At 39.1% G+C, this 16,160-nt stretch overlaps 1 long non-coding RNA gene across 1 annotated transcript in view; it reads left to right on the forward strand.

The window, feature by feature from the left end:
- LOC114484314 (uncharacterized) overlaps positions 1-3,296 on the forward strand; it is a 14,531-nt gene extending 11,235 nt beyond the window's left edge. The window contains exon 3 of the long non-coding RNA XR_003677035.2: positions 3,148-3,296. This is a non-coding gene — a long non-coding RNA (uncharacterized lncRNA). The remainder of the gene's footprint in view (positions 1-3,147) is intronic.
- Positions 3,297-16,160: the final 12,864 nt, after the last annotated feature.

The raw sequence follows: 16,160 nt of genomic DNA on the forward strand, positions 1-16,160 counted from the left end.
AATGGTAAAAGCAAAGCTATACAGACAAAATCACACAAAGAAGCATACACATACACACTCACAAAAAGAGAAAAAGGAAAAAAATATATATATCTATATATATATTTAAAAAAGGAAGAGAGCAACCAAATCAATAAACAAATCTACCAATAATAATAAACTCTAATTACTAAACTAGGACAAACATAAAACCAGAAACAAATTAGATGCAGAAAGCAAACACCAAGTCTACAGTTGCTCCTAAAGTCCACCGCCTCAATTTTGGGATGATTCGTTGTCTGTTCAGGTATTGCAGAGATGCAGGGTACATCACGTTGATTGTGGAGATTTAATCCGCTGCTTCTGAGGCTGCTGGGAGAGATTTCCCTTTCTCTTCTTTGTTCACACAGCTCCTGGCCTTCAGCTTTGGATTTGGCCCTGCCTCTGCGTGTAGGTCCCCTGAGGTCTTCTGTTCTTCGCTCAGACAGGAGGGGATTAAAGTAGCAGCTGATTAGGGGGCTCTGGCTCACTCAGGCCGGGGGTGGCGGGGGGGGGGTGGGAGGGAGGGGTATGGGATGCGATGGAATGCGGAGTGAGCCTGCGGCGGCAGAGGCCAGCATGACGTTGCAGCAGCCTGAGGCACTCTCTGTGTTCTCCCGGGGAAGTTGTCCCTGGATCACGGGACCCTGGCAGTGGCAGGCGACACAGGCTCCTGGGAGGTTAGGTGTGGATAGTGACCTGTGCTTGCACACAGGCGTCTTGGTGGCTACAGCAGCAGCCTTAGCATTTCATGCCCGTCTCTGGTGTCCACACTGATAGCCGTGGCTCGTGCCCATGTCTGGAGCTCCTTTAGGTGGTGCTCTGAATCCCCTCTCCTCGTGCATCCCGAAACAATGGTCTCTTGCCTCTTAGGCAGGTCCAGACTTTTCCGGCTAGCCGTGGTGCACTAGCCCCCTTCAGGCTGTGTTCACGCAGCCAGCCCCAGCCCTCTCCCTGGGGTCTGACCTCTGAAGCCCGAGCCTCAGCTCCCAGCCCCCACTCGCCCCGGTGGGTGAGCAGACAATCCTCTCAGGCTGGTGAGTGCCGGTTGGCATCGATCCTCTGTGCGGGAATCTCTCCACTTTTCCCTCTGCACCCCTGTTGCTGTGCTCTCCTCCGTGGCTCCGAAGCTTCCCCCCCGCCACACCCCGTCTCTGCCCGTGAAGGGGCTTCCTCATGTGTGGAAACTTTTCCTCCTTCACAGCTGCCTCCCAGAGGTGCAGGTCCCGTCCCTATTCTTTTGTCTCTGTTTTTTCTTTTTTTCTTTTGCCCTAGCCAGGTACGTGGGGAGTTTCTTGCCTTTTGGGAAGTCTGAGGTCTTCTGCCAGCATTCAGTAGGTGTTCTGTAGGAGTTGTTCCAAATGTAGATGTATTTCTGATATATTTGTAGAGAGGAAGGTGATCTCCATGTCTTACTCCTCCGCCATCCTGAAGGTCTCTCTCCCCCTTAACTTTATATTAGACTCATTTGCTTATAACAGCACACTTCAAATCCTACTCATTTCACCAAACAGTGAGAACCAGTATATTATGTTCCAGCTTATGTCCAGATACTATGGATGTGGATATGATACAGTTACTTGAGAAACTCACAGTTTTGGAAGGGAGATAAACATATAACTATGTAACTAATTGCCATAGTTCTTTTTTAAACAAAGCAAGGTATAAATCGAATGAACTGTGACTATAACACAGTATTCTACATACTATAATAGAATTCTATATGAAGTGACATGAGGGATATATAAAGTAATGCAGACGAGGGAGTAGTCATTTTTGCCAAATGGAAATCAAGGTGTTATATTTACCTACTCTCTCAGGTGGACACAATGTGCCTCAAAAATGACGTAACCATAAGGCATTTCCATGGTGATAAAAAAAACAGGAGAGTTGTGCTAATCCACCACTGATCGTTTAACATTACTTCTAGGTAGCTTTGTTGTGATCTGAATGAATATTTTTGTACAGCTACTTGTGAACTTAAGTACACCCTTTAATTGGAAAAATGGATGCATGTAAAATTTGAATGCAAGAGTAGTTTACTTTTCCACCAGATCCAAGTGGAAACATTTGTTTTACATGCCATGCTCTCTTCCATTTGCTCATCTAATCCTCATATATTATCTCATTTAATTTCACAAACATCAGTTTATTGTATCAGTAACTGATATTATATCTCTGTTTTAGCAGGTGGGGATACAAAGTTTAAGTAATTGGGCCAAGGTCACGCTAACAGCAGTTAAGTAGTAAACCAGGCATCCTCTCTTTAGGAAACCTTCCCTCCAGCCCTTATTTGGTCTAAGTGCCCATCCTCTGTACTATTACATCATGTGTACACCTTTATTTTAGCGTTTACTGAAATAATGATGATGCTTACTATGTGCCGGGTACTGTTTTAAGTATGTTCTGGGCATTAACTCATTTAAGCTTCATACCCCTTTTAGAGACGTAATATCATTAATCACAGTACTTTATAATTCAGGAAACTAAGGCCTAGAAAAGTTAAGTAATTTACTCAAGGTCACACAATTAATAGTCATGGAACCAGGATTCAAACCCAAGTAGTTAGGTTCTAGAGTGCATGCTCTTAACCCCCAGGCTGCTGCCTTCCTTCATACCACGCATGCTCTGCTAACATCGAGAGATTCTAGATGACATAGTTTTCAGAACTCACCAGTGCAGTTATTGTGTGTGATATCACTTTGTATTCTTTATGAAGTGAACACAAGAGAATTTTTCTCTCATGGGGGGAAGGGGGGTGGTGGGTTGAATTGGGAGATTAGGACTGACATATATACACGACCATGTGTAAAATAGATAGCTAGTGCGAACCTGCTGTATAGCACAGGGAGATCAGCTCAGTGCTCTGTGGTGACCTAGATGGGTGGGATGGGGGGGGTGGGAGGGAGGTCCAAGAGGGAGGGGATATATGTATACATATAGTTGTATACATATAGCTGTACACTTCGTTGTACAGCAGAAACACAACATTGTAAAGCAACTATACCCCAATTAAAAAATAAATTAAAAATTTTAAAAAAATTTTTAATAAGAAAATTTTTCTCTCTCAGCCAAATGCCATGAAACACTTGGCTACTCTTGAGTAACTGATATGTTTTCTCCTTATAGGTGATGTGAATTACATAACTGGCTGTTTTCTCCTTGCACTCTGACTGCCAAGAAGCTCTGAGAAATTGTGGCTCAGCATTAGTAACGGGAAGGACCCTTGGCCTGCATATCTGTATTCTGTTGGTTTGAAATTTTTCAAAATAAAAACCTGGGGGAAAACAGTCTAAATTCTTCTTTATTTTCTAAATTATTGATATTGTACATTTATTTTATAATTAGAAAAAGTAAACTTTGCTTTTAAAAGAAAGGTTGCAGCTTTGCATGATTTCGCAGGCTTTGACTCTGTGGACAAGAACTAGTTTCAGGTTGAGCTCCATGAGTTCAATATAGAATCCTATAAAACCAGGACTTCTGTGACCTTGAAAGTCCAGATCAATAGAATTGGTGTTCAGACAGATCAGAAAGTATTTCAAGTAGCATAAAACAGGCAAGTTGTGGCCCTCCTTATTTTTAAACTAAATAATTTGAAACCATTTAATTTGTATTATTTGAACATATGCTGTCTTGCTTTGGAGATAAGAAAGTCAATCTTCCTTAATGCTGATGATATTTTATTATAATTAACTTTAATGTACTGTTGATTTTGTGGTTTAGCATTTGTCAGAAATGGATGAAGATCACCTGTTCTAAAACTAAAATAATTATTTTGGTACATGTCCTGAAATTTAACTGGTTTAGATCCAGTAACTCAGTATCAGATTCATTTCTTTACTTAAGGGTATGTTTTGCAAGGAATTCTTCCAGGTAGATTTACTGAGCAGTCACTTTGCTAAAAGCCATACATTTCATGGGAGGCTTATTCAGATTTTTCTTAGCGAGAGTCAGCAACTGATAATTTCTTCTTTGAAAATTTTTCCATCCAAATCTTCATCCTCCAACAGGACATTCAGTTGCCTAAAGGGTGGGCAAATGCTCCACACCCAGCCAGCAGATTGTTGCCAAGTGGTGTGCGAGCATCTGGGCTTGCCAGGTTTGAAATCTATTCATCTCTTAACATTGGTAACTAATGTGAACTTTGTTTAAAAAAAAAAAAACATGACTTGTCTGTGAGTTTGCAGACCCTCTGCTCTATTGAGTATAACTTTACAAACTTGAATACTTTATTCTTCTTATTTTGGAGAATTGGTTTTCTTAAGGAAAAGCCTGGACTGCCTGCAGGCTCCCTCTGTACACCCCCATGAAGAGAGAAATGTTCCTATTTAGGTGAGAATCTCAATGGGATGACTCACTCTTCACAAAAGGCTGTCAGCCACCCACCATCTGCTGATCAGATTACTGAGTTCTCAACAATATGTATCTGCTTTTAGTCAGCCAGGGTATTAGCTGGTCCATCAGAAAACTGCATCCCTGACCACATTGTCCTGAGCTCATACACACAGAAACATTTCTCACCCTCTACCAGGAGTGTTTTACTGATTTGTCTTTTGAATATTGTGGCTTCTACATACATTAAGGAATTCTAGAAGAGACAATTCCACAGAGCCCACTAGTGCATTTGCTGTAGAGCTATTGTGCACTTGGTCATTTTATGTTCTTTATGGAAAATCCCATGAGAGAATTTTCTTTCAGAGCCAACTGTCAGGAAATGCTTGACTACCTTTGAGTAAGTGATGTGTCTTCCTTACAGACAAGTAGTTTATGTAACCAGTTTATGTGTTTCCCTTTTCACTTTCATCGTCATGAAGCTCCAAGTCAAGTTTTAGCTCAGCTTTAGTGCTTACATAGGAACTGTGGCCTGCAAATCTGCGTTCTTATTCCCTGGTCCTGATCTATCTATCTATCTATCTATGTATTTATTATTTTTTCACTATTGTACTTTTTAAACTTTTAATTTTATATTGGATTACAGTTGATTAACAATATTGTTGCAGTTTCAGGTGTACAGCAAAGTGATTCAGTTATATATATACACGTATCTATTCTTTTTCAAATTCTTTTCCCATTTAGGTTGTTACATAATATTGGGCAGAGTTCCCTGTGCTATACAATAAGTAGGTCCTTATTGCTGACCTTCTATTTAAATTTGGGTTTTCTCTTGCTCAGATTTATTTATAATTTTCTACATTATGTGTATTATTGCACTAGCCACCTCAGGTTGATCATGGAAAAGCTAGGGAAATAAGTGATAATTATGCTTAATGATGACTACCTTATAGTCCCTTACCCTTACTTCAGGCAAGAGTTAAAACTCATTGATCCTTCCATGCTGATAAAAATGTTTTGTTTACAAGTTCTTTAGGGTTTTACATCAAGTAAACCAACAGAACAATGAATTATTTTCAAAGAAGTTTTAATATTATTGCAAATCTAAAGAATGTCACTTTTAACTTTGCTTTTGTTCTTCTGAGGAAAGTAGATAGGTAAAGTAACGGCTGGTAAGCATAAGTGGGAAACGTCACGTCCCAAATTCTCCAAACGCTATTCTCACAGCCTCTCAGTATATTCTTCCAGTTGGCCCCAATATGAAGAATTAGCTTTCCTATATCTAATCTATGATTATTTTTTGTTTTAAACCCTTTTTAACCTCATGTATTAGTGATCTGATTTGTATACACTGGTGATATTTGCACATATACACTTTAACTGAAGTTACATGGAAAGATATTAAGCAAGACTTATTGTCTTAATGCACCTTTTATATTTGCTAAATTAAAGGTAGAAAGATAATTGAGTACCCCCATGACTATTAGGTATTGCTCTTAGACACTATATGCCTATGATTTAATATTTTAATCCTGTATTTATCTTGAGAATAGGACAATAAAGCTGCTTTGTAAGTGTAAAGATTTAAAATGTTTGTCCAGGAAACACTTTTTGTAATCCTGTTTTGGCATTTCTTCTTTTCTTAATATACCAGGAACCTCAAAAATGGAAGTAGTGCAGGCCTATTTCCTATTTCAGTTTTTATTTACTGGGCTACTCTGTGTCAGGCACAAAGGGGATACAGAGATTGAAGATGCAGTTCTTGCTCTCAAGGACTAACAGTCTAGAACTGTGCTGTCTAATATGGGAGCCTCTAGCCATGTGTGGCTATTCAAATAAATTAAAAATTCAGTTCCTCAGTCATACTAGTCACACTTCAAGAGCTCAGTATCCACATGTGGCTAGTGTATTGGAGTATACATGGAGAGTACCTTTCTATCAATGCAGAAAGTTCTATTGGATAATGCTGGTCTAGAAATCATGTGGGAATCACAAGGTAGAGCAAGGTGATTTCAGACTAAGAAAGATCATGTGTGAAGTGAGCATAAGAATGACTTGGGGGGCTTCCTTGGTGGCACAGTGGTTGAGAGTCCGCCTGCCGATGCAGGGGACACGGGTTCGTGCCCCAGTCCAGGAAGATCCCACATGCCACGGAGTGGCTAGGCCCATGAGCCATGGCCGCTGAGCCTGTGCGTCCGGATCCTGTGCTCCACAACGGGAGAGGCCACAACAATGAGAGGCCCGCATACAGAAAAAAAAAAAAAAAAAGAAGAATGACTTGGGGGCACGTTGAGTCCTGCCAGAGATTCTGATTTGAGGAATACTATGGGAGTGTTTTTAACAAATACCCCAGGTGATTGCGATACAGAGGGTGTATAAACTACATTGAGAAAAACCAATGTAGGGTAAGTGGGAATAGCTCAGTAGAGTGATTCTGAACTTTCTACCTAAATGGCATCTGGGTGCTTGTGCCAATTTAAATTTGATTTAGAAAGAAAAGAGTCGTGGGACTACATTTGTACCTTAAGAGTTATGGAGCATTTTATACCCATTATGTGTCTGAAGACATATTATTATAAGAGCCTTTAATTTGTCATGTATACTTTAAATACCTGAAAAAAGGTATGTGATAGTTTCAGTCAAGATAGGCTAGGCTATGCAACAGTAAAAAAAAAAATAACCCCAAAATATCAGTGGCTTTTTCCAGAAGGAAAAGAGAAAACTCTGGAAGCCTCACACTAACAAATTCTTCAGCTCAAAAGTGACAGACACCATTTCTACTCACAATTCATGCCAGCATTAATCACAGAACCAACCTTAAGGAAGTCTGGAAATGCATCCTATGTGACCAGAAGAGAGGAGAACCAGATATCAGTGTGTAGCACTAGTGATTACCCCCATAATGGTAAAGGAAACATGGTGATCAAGCTGCAAGAGAGATGAGACCTCCAGAAACACACAGCAGGGTGGTGAATGGCAAAGACGTAAAGGACTAGGATGAACTTTCAGAAAAATTCTTGGCTTGGAGAAAGAAGCCAAGATACAATGACCAAGAACAGAATGCTGAGTTAGTGTTTTCTGAACAAACATCCTTGATTACCTCTCTCTTCTAGAGAGCCTTGATCCTGCAAGGGATCTTATCTGATGCTTCCGATTCTTTCTTGAGAAGCTAATGTAGAGCATTATGATAGAGGCACAGGGACACATCTGTGTGCTAATATGACTATGCCAGAGAAGGTCTAGGGAGCCAGCAGCCTCGGAGGAGTCCTGCCTCTTTCTGAACCTCGGGTGAAGAATGTTCAGTCCAGTGGCTGACTGAAAGTCCCTTTCTATACCTCAATAAAGGCAGCTCTTGAAGAAGCCATTTATGCCACTGACACCAGGAGTTGCCTGTTCTGCAACTGCATCATTAGCTGTAGCTGAGATAATCAGTGGACATGCAGTGTGAGGGAGAAATAAACCTTCCTTGTAAGCCACTGAGATTTGGGGGATCATTTGTTACTGTAGTATAACCTCATCCACACTGATACTATGCTTATTCTTTCAGTATCTATGCAGATGAAGCCACTGAGATTCATCAGGCAGGCAATGATGAATTAAAAATGGGAGATAATGGAGAAATATCTATTCAAAAATACTATTGGGTGGGCCAAAAGGTTCGGTTTTTTCCATAAGATGGCTCTAGTAGCACTTAGTTGTCTTTAACTTCATTCGAAACAATTTTGTTAGATTGTATGTGACAGCTGTCATATCAGCATGCATTTTTAAAAAGATCAAAATGGGTGAATTTTGGTGTAGCCATTTTAATATTGAATATGGAAGAAAAAAGCAACAGTTTGGGTATATTATGCTTTATCATTTCAAGAAAGGTAAAAACGCAACTGAAACGCAAAAAAACTATTTGTGCAGAGTATGGAGAAGATGCCGTGATGGATCGAAGGTGTCAAAAGTGGTTTGCAAAGTTTCATACTGGAGATTTCTCACTGGACGATGCTCCACAGTCGGGTAGACCAGTTGAAGTTGATAGCAATCAAATTGAAACAATAATTGAGAACAATCAACGTTATACCACACGGGAGATAGCGGACATACTCAAAATATCCAAACCAAGCATTGAAAATCATTTGCACCAGCTTGGTTATGTGAATTGCTTTGACGTTTGGGTTCCACATAGGTTAAGCCAAGAAAACCTCTTGACCATATTTCCACATGTGATTCTCTACTGAAACATAATGAAAACGTCTGTTTTTAAAACAAATTGTGATGGGCAATGAAAAGTGGATACTGTACAACAGTGTGGAATGGAAGAGATCATGGGGCAAGTGAAATGAACCACCACCAACCACACCAAAGGCCAGTCTTCATCCAAAGAAGGTGATGTTGTGTATATGGTGAGATTGGAAGGGAGTCCTCTATTATGAGCTCCTTCCAGAAAACCAAATGATTAATTCCAACAAGTACTGCTCCCAATTAGACCAACTGAAAGCGGCATTCAAATTAGTCAGAAATTTTTTTAAGTCACAAAAAATTTTTTTTTAAGTCACAAAAAGCGTGCAGAATTAGTCAGCAGAAAACGCTTAATCTTCCATCAGGATAACGCAAGCCCACATGTTTCTTTGATGACCAGGCAAAAACTGTTACAGCTTGGCTGGGAAGTTCTGATTCATCCACTGTATTCACCAGACATTGCACTTTCAGATTTCCATTTATTTCGGTCTTTACAAAATTCTCTTAATGGAAAAAATTTCAATTCCCTGGAAGACTGTAAAAGGCAGCTGCAACAGTTCTTTGCTCAAAAAGATTAAAAGTTTTGGGAAGATGGAATTATGAAGTTGCCTGAAAAATGGCAGAAGGTAGTGGAACAAAAGGGTGGATATGTTCAATAAAGTTCTTGGTGAAAATGAAAAATGTGTCTTTTATTTTTACTTAAAAACAGAAGGCACTATTTGGCCCACCCAATATATTAGAGGAACTGACAGGTGGGATTTCTTGATTAAGGCATAGAGAGGAGAGTATTTAAGGTTCTCAGGCTTCTTTAGATGTGGGCAAGAATTGGGAGAATTCTGTCCCAATATCATGAAAGGGGGTAAAACCAAAGACTGATCGAAAGACTAGAGAAATATTTCTAAAACCTATGACAGAAAGAGAGTTAAGGAAAATAATCCAAAGAAAAAATGAGCAAAGGAACTAAAAAAGCATTGCATAAACTAGGAAATACAAAATGCCCCAAAATATGAAAAAATACTCAACTTCATTTATACCGAGGGAAATTCAAATCAGATGGGAGTGTGAATTGTTACAACCTTCCTGGAAAGTAACCTGATGGCATCTATTAAAATTTAATACTTACCCATAAATCTTCTTAAGTCTGTTGTCCCCCTCCTCAAAAAATTCCAACATATAAAACACACGCACACACATTTCCTACAGCACTATTTATAATAGGAAACTGGAAACTAGAATGTCCATTCATAGAGGAATGTTTAAATGAATTACGAAACATCTATACTATGGAATACTACTTGGTTAGTAAGAAGAATAGGATCGATAGATATAGACCTTTAAAGATGTAATTGATACATGACTAAGAGGAAAAAAGGCTAGTTCCAGAGTGCCATAACAGCATGATGTCATATTTGTAAAAAAAAAAAAAAGGGAAATTTTAAACTTATATATTAGTTTTCCCTTGCTGCTGTAACAAATTACAGCAGCAGAAAGATGGTGGCTTAAAACAACACATGTGTTTTCTCTTAGACTTCCGGAGGCCAGAAGTCCAAAATCAGTGTTGCTGAGCTGAAATCAAGGTATGGGTAGGGCCACACTTTCTCGAGTTGTTAGACAAGAATTTTCTTTACCTTTTCCAGCTTCTGGTGGCAGCCAGCATTCCTTGGCTTATGGCCACATCATACCAATCTCTACTGTCATTTTCACATCATCTTTTCCATTTCTATGTCAAATCTCCCTCTGTCTCCTTTTTTTTAAGATTTATTTTATTATTTATTAATTTAATTTATTTATTTTTGGCTGCATCGGGTCTTAGTTGCAGTGCGCGGGCTTCTCTCTAGTTGTGGCATGCAGGTTTTCTCTCTCTAGTTGTGGCGCTCAGGCTCCAGGGCACGTGGGCTCTGTAATTGTGGCACAAGGGTTCCAGAGCATGTGGGCTCTGTAGTTCACGGCACACAAGCTCTCTAGTTGAGGTGCGAGAGCTCAGTAGTTGTGGTGTGCAGACTTAGTTGCCCCGTGGCACGTGGGATCTTAGTTCCCCGAACAGGGATCAAACCCACGGCCCCTGCATTGGAAGGCAGATTCTTTACCATTGGACCACCAGGGAAGTCCCTCCCTCTGTCTCCTTCTTAGAGGGACACTTATGATTACACTTAGGCACATCCAGATAATCCAGGATAACATCCTCAAATCAAGATCCCTAACTTAATCATAGGCACCATGACCCTTTTCCCATATAAGGTAATATTGACAGGCTCCAGAGATTAGTATCTAGTATCTGGATATTTTGAGGGCCATTATTCAGCCTACCACAACATGTTTATACTGATTTATGAACTTAGAGAATGATGTTGAAGGATAGATATACACCAACTTTTTAACATAAGTTTCTTTCAAATGGATGTGGTTGGGGAAGGAGAGGGAAACTATTGACTTGTTCTATATACTTTGATTGTTTGACTTGCTAAAAATAATAAAATAGAAAAATTTTGATAAGAGAAGAAGAGCAAAAATTTCAGGTAAATGCAAACAAAAAGAAAGCAGAGGTAGTAATATTAATTTTAGTATAATGGAATTCAGAAGGAGGGGGAGTAGGAGGGGAAGAAGAAGAAGAGGATGAAGAAGGGGAAGAGGGAGGAGGAGGGATTTAATTGCATAGCAGGTGCTATGGAGGATTTTAACTGAACTCTCAGTGACTTTGATCTTAACCGTTTTAAACAGAACTTAGTATCCGATAACAGAAGATACATATTGTTCTTGTCCAAGGAACATTCACAAACATCAAGCATATGCTTGTTCACAAAGAAAATTATAGTAAATTTCAAAAAGAAACGATACAGTTCGCATTCACTGGCCACAATGTGATAAACTACAATTAACATCAAAAGGATAGCAAAGTAAAATTTATCTTTTGAGTTAGAGGAAATCAAAACTCAAATTACAAAACAAAATTATAAAGGAATAGCAATGAGAGCCTACACAGCAAAAACTGTTGGTATGTGGACAAAACAATTCTGGGGAAAAAATAACATTTTTAAATGCACTTTTGAGATTTAAAAATAGTGTCAATAAGTAAACCAATCATTCCAGTTAAGAAGTTAGAAGAAAGAACAAGATAAACTAAGAAATTTGGGGAGGAAAGATAGAAGTGTGTCAATCAGTTATTGCCACAAAAATGCTGTGTAACAAGCATGCAAAAAATCTCAATGGCATACAATAAGCATTTATTTCTTGCTCATGCTGATCAGCTAAGATCACTGTGGGATCTTAGGCTGTGGGATACCTGGGATGGCTCTCTCTCTGCACCAACTGTCCCATTCTGGAATCCAGGCTGGAAGGGCAGTGGCTCCCTGGAGCATGTTCTTCTCATGGTGATGGCAGCCCAAGGGGTCATTTTAGAGCAAAGGAAGTGTAGTGGGCACATGGCCATGGGACCTACTGGACCTATCACACACTGTACCACCCAGAAGCTGCTGCTCTGAGACAGTGATGAAATGGTCTTTTGAAGGTGCAGCTGAGGTGCCAGCTCAGAGATGATACCCTGTAATGATAAGATGCCAACTTCCAGGACACATTATATACCCCAAATCAATTATCATTATTAGTCCTATGCTCCCAATAGGTATCATATGGGTTCAGGAACTACGGTGGAAAGTATAAGCAGCCCCTCTTACCATCATTGCTCCAGTTATCTGTTTGGAGCATTTGTGCTTCCTATGCCCACAACTCCAGGTTCTGCTTGTCTAGAGGTCCTTCTTCTAAAAAGTGAGACACTTTCACCAGGGCACACAATATGAGTCCCATTAATTTATTTTATTGTGGTAAAATATACAAAACAAAGTTTACCATTTTAACCATTTTTAAGTATACAACTCAATGGCATTAAGTACATTTACACTGTTGTGAAACCATCACCATAATCCATCTCCAGAACTTTTTCATCTTCCCCAACTGAAACTCTGTACCTATTCAACGATCACTCCCCATTTCCTTTTCCCTCCAATCCTTGGAAACCACCATTCTTTCAGTCTCTATGAATTTGACTATTCTAGGTATCTCATATAAATGGAATCACACAGTATTATCTTTTTGTGTTTGATTTATTTCAGTTAGCCCAGCGTCCTCAGGTTCATCCATGTTGTAGCATGTTTCAGGATTTCATTCCTTTTTAAGGCTGAATAACATTCCATTGTATGTATATATCACATTTTATTTATCCACTCATCCATCAATGGACATTTGGGTTGTTTCCACCTTTTGGCTGTTGTGAATAATGCTGCTAACAAACACTGGTGTACAAATATCAGTTTGAGTCTCTGTTTTCTTTTGGGTATATATCCAGAAGTGGAATTGCTCAACATACGGTTATTCTATGTTTATTTTTTTGAAGAACTGCCATACTGTTCTACAGCAGCTGCACTGTTTTACATTCCCGCCAGCAGCGAACAAGGGTTCTAATTTCTTCACATCTTTGCCAACACTTGTTATTTTCTGTTTTTGTTTTCATTTTTATATAATAGCTACCTGAATGGGTGCAAATGGTATCTCATTGTGGTTTTGAATTTCAATCCTCTGCTCATTTTTTTTTTTTTTTTTTTTTTTTTTTTTGTGGTATGCGGGCCTCCCTCTGTTGTGGCCTCTCCCGTTGCGGAGGACAGGCTCCGGACACGCAGGTTTTTAACTGGGTTGTTTTTGTTGTTGTTGTGTTGGAGGAGTTCTTTATATATTCTGGATATTAACTCCTTATCAGATATATGATTTTCAAGTATGTTTTCCCATTCTGTGGGTTACCTTTTCACTCTGTTGATAGTGTCCTTTAATTTAAATTTTAAATTTAAATTTGTTTTAAATTTTAGTGAAATCCAATTTGTCTATTTTTTTCTTTTGTTGCCTGTTTGTTTTGGTATCATATCCAAGAAATTACTGCCAAGTCCAATGTCATGCAGCTTTCCCCCATGTTTTCTTCTAAGAGTTTTATACTTTTAGCTTTTACATTTGTTTGATATATTCTGAGCTAATTTTTACAGATGGTATAAGATAAAGGTCCAAATTCATTCTTTTGTGTGTGGACATCCAGTTTTTCCAGCACTATTTGTTGAAAACATTATCCTTTCCACACTGAATGCTCTTGGTATCCTCATCAAAAATCATTTGACATAGTGTGAAGGTTTGTTTCTGGGCTCTATGCTATCCCATTGGTCTATATGTCTGTCTTTATGCCAGTACCATGCTGTTTTGATTACTGAAGGCTTGTGGTAAGTTTTGAAATCAGAAAGTGTGAATCCTCCAACTTTATTCTTCTTTTTCAAGATTGTTTTGGCTATTTGGGGTCCCTTGAGATTCCATGTGAATTTTAGTTTGAATTTTTCCATTTCTGAAAAAAAGTCATTAAGATTTTGATAGGTTTTTAATTGAATCTGTAGGTTGCTTTGGGATTAATCCCATTACTTTTAAGCTTTGGTTGCTGCCCTGTTACTTTGGACAAGAAAAATCACCATTCTGGCAGTAGTAAGTGACCCTTATCATTAGGAAGAAGTGGGGCTGCTGCTACATAATGGGGGCAACTAGGAGTATGCTTAGCATCCATGTGACCCACTTAGGTGCCTGTTGGTATGCTCATGCCCAGTTTTAAAGACAAATGGACAAGTGCAGCAACCCTGGCTGGTCTGAAAAGGACATGTTGTCCACGGGCTCAGACCCCTCAGAGATGACAGTCTGGGTCACTCCACCAGGGTCACCACCTATATACTAGCAGAAGTGCTAGCCAAGGATGGTTTTGTTTGTTCTTTTCCTTTAGGTGTAAGGTTAGATTGAGATTTCTTATTTCCTGAGGTAGGCCTGTATAACCGTAAACTTCCCTCTTAGAACTGCTTTTGCTGTAACCCATAGATTTTGGATCATTGTGTTTCCATTTTCATTTGTCACCAGATATTTTTTAATTTCCTCTTTGATTTCTTCAGTGACCCACTGGTTATTGAGTAGCATATTGTTTAGTCTCCATGTTTGTGTTTTTTGCAGTTTTTTTCTTGTAGTTGATTTCTAGGCTAAAAGACTAGATCTTAATTATTCCCATCACAATAAAGAATTGATTATTATGTGACATGATAGAGGTGTTACTAACCCTATGGTGGTATTGAATCAACATACTGCACACCTTAAACTTACACAATGTTATGTCAATTAAAAAATTATAACACCTGCTTTTATCTTCTGAGCCTAGAACTTCCATTTTACTTATTTGTATGTATAATTTTAATATTCACTGGGGACAAAACCACCCTATAAACAGAAGGAATATTATTCTTTTATTCAAGACCTCCACAAGAATTGATCACCATTTTGGAAAATGATGTTTCCAACAGTAACATCATTCAATTTCTTTGAGTGACCAATAAAACACACCTGTTATCAGTATGCCTTTAAAGTTGTAACACTGGTACTTCCCTGGCAGTTCAGTGGTTCAGACTCTGAGGGCACTGCAGGAGGAATGGGTTTGATCCGTGGTTGGGGAACTAAGATTTCCCCATGCCATGTGGCGTGGCCAAAAAAATAAATAAGTAAATAAAGTTGTAACATTATAGCTCTTCAGGAATCATGAATTTAGTCTCTATTTTAAAATACCAAATAGAGTTATCAGTATGCTATTGAACAGTTTTACTTCTTCCATATATAAGAGAAAGCACCTGACTACTTCATTGTTTTCTAGTGTAGTAGTATCTGGTCATTTACATATTGAAATGCATATTTTATTAGAAATTGATTAAGTTCTCTCCTTTTTATTACAATAAAGGCATTGGACTGATCCTTTTTGAAACTGTGTATATAGGTAAGTTATATATGAATTTTCTTTTAGGATAGTGGGTGTGATAGATGTTATAAACATTCCCATGTTATAATAAGGAGGGTTTGCTAAGTCTGATATAGTTGAGAACCACAATCTCAGAACAAGTTCTTTGAGGGCAGGAAATGTCTTCTGATTTCTTACAGCACCCTTGCACCCACTAAGTTCTCAATATTTAATTTCACCCTGTTGCAGTTTCTGTTTCGCCTTTTCAGAAGCCCTTATTTGCTCCTCCATTCTGGCAGTTTCAATTTGGATGCAGTGTTTACCCTCATGTAGGTAACTGCAGTAAATATGATCTAAGTCAGAGTGGTCTCAGTCCCTCTGTCAATGATTAGAGTCAGGCGAGTGACCCAATTCTGGTTTGAGACATAAGGAGAATTCTGCTGATGAGCTTTGAGAAAGGTTTTACACTCATTAAAGACACAAAAGGAACAACAGTTTATTTTCTTTCACTGGACATTGTTTGCACAATGACACCTGGAATCATAGTAGGCGTTTTTGTTTTTTTTTTTAATTTATTTATTTATTTATTGTTGGCTGCGTTGGGTCTTCGTTGCTGTGCACGGGCTTTCTCTAGTTGCAGTGAGCGGGGGCTACTCCTTGTTGGGGTGCACGGGCTTCTCATTGTGGTGGCTTCTCTTGTTGCGGAGCACGGGATCTAGGCACGCAGGCTTCAGTAGTTGTAGCATGCGGGCTCAGTAGTTGTGGCTCACGGGCTCTAGAGCGCAGGCTCAGTAGTTGT

The sequence above is a fragment of the Physeter macrocephalus genome, chromosome 18 (genome assembly GCF_002837175.3).
Source record: "Physeter macrocephalus isolate SW-GA chromosome 18, ASM283717v5, whole genome shotgun sequence".
In the NCBI taxonomy this organism is placed as follows: Eukaryota; Metazoa; Chordata; class Mammalia; order Artiodactyla; family Physeteridae; genus Physeter; species Physeter macrocephalus.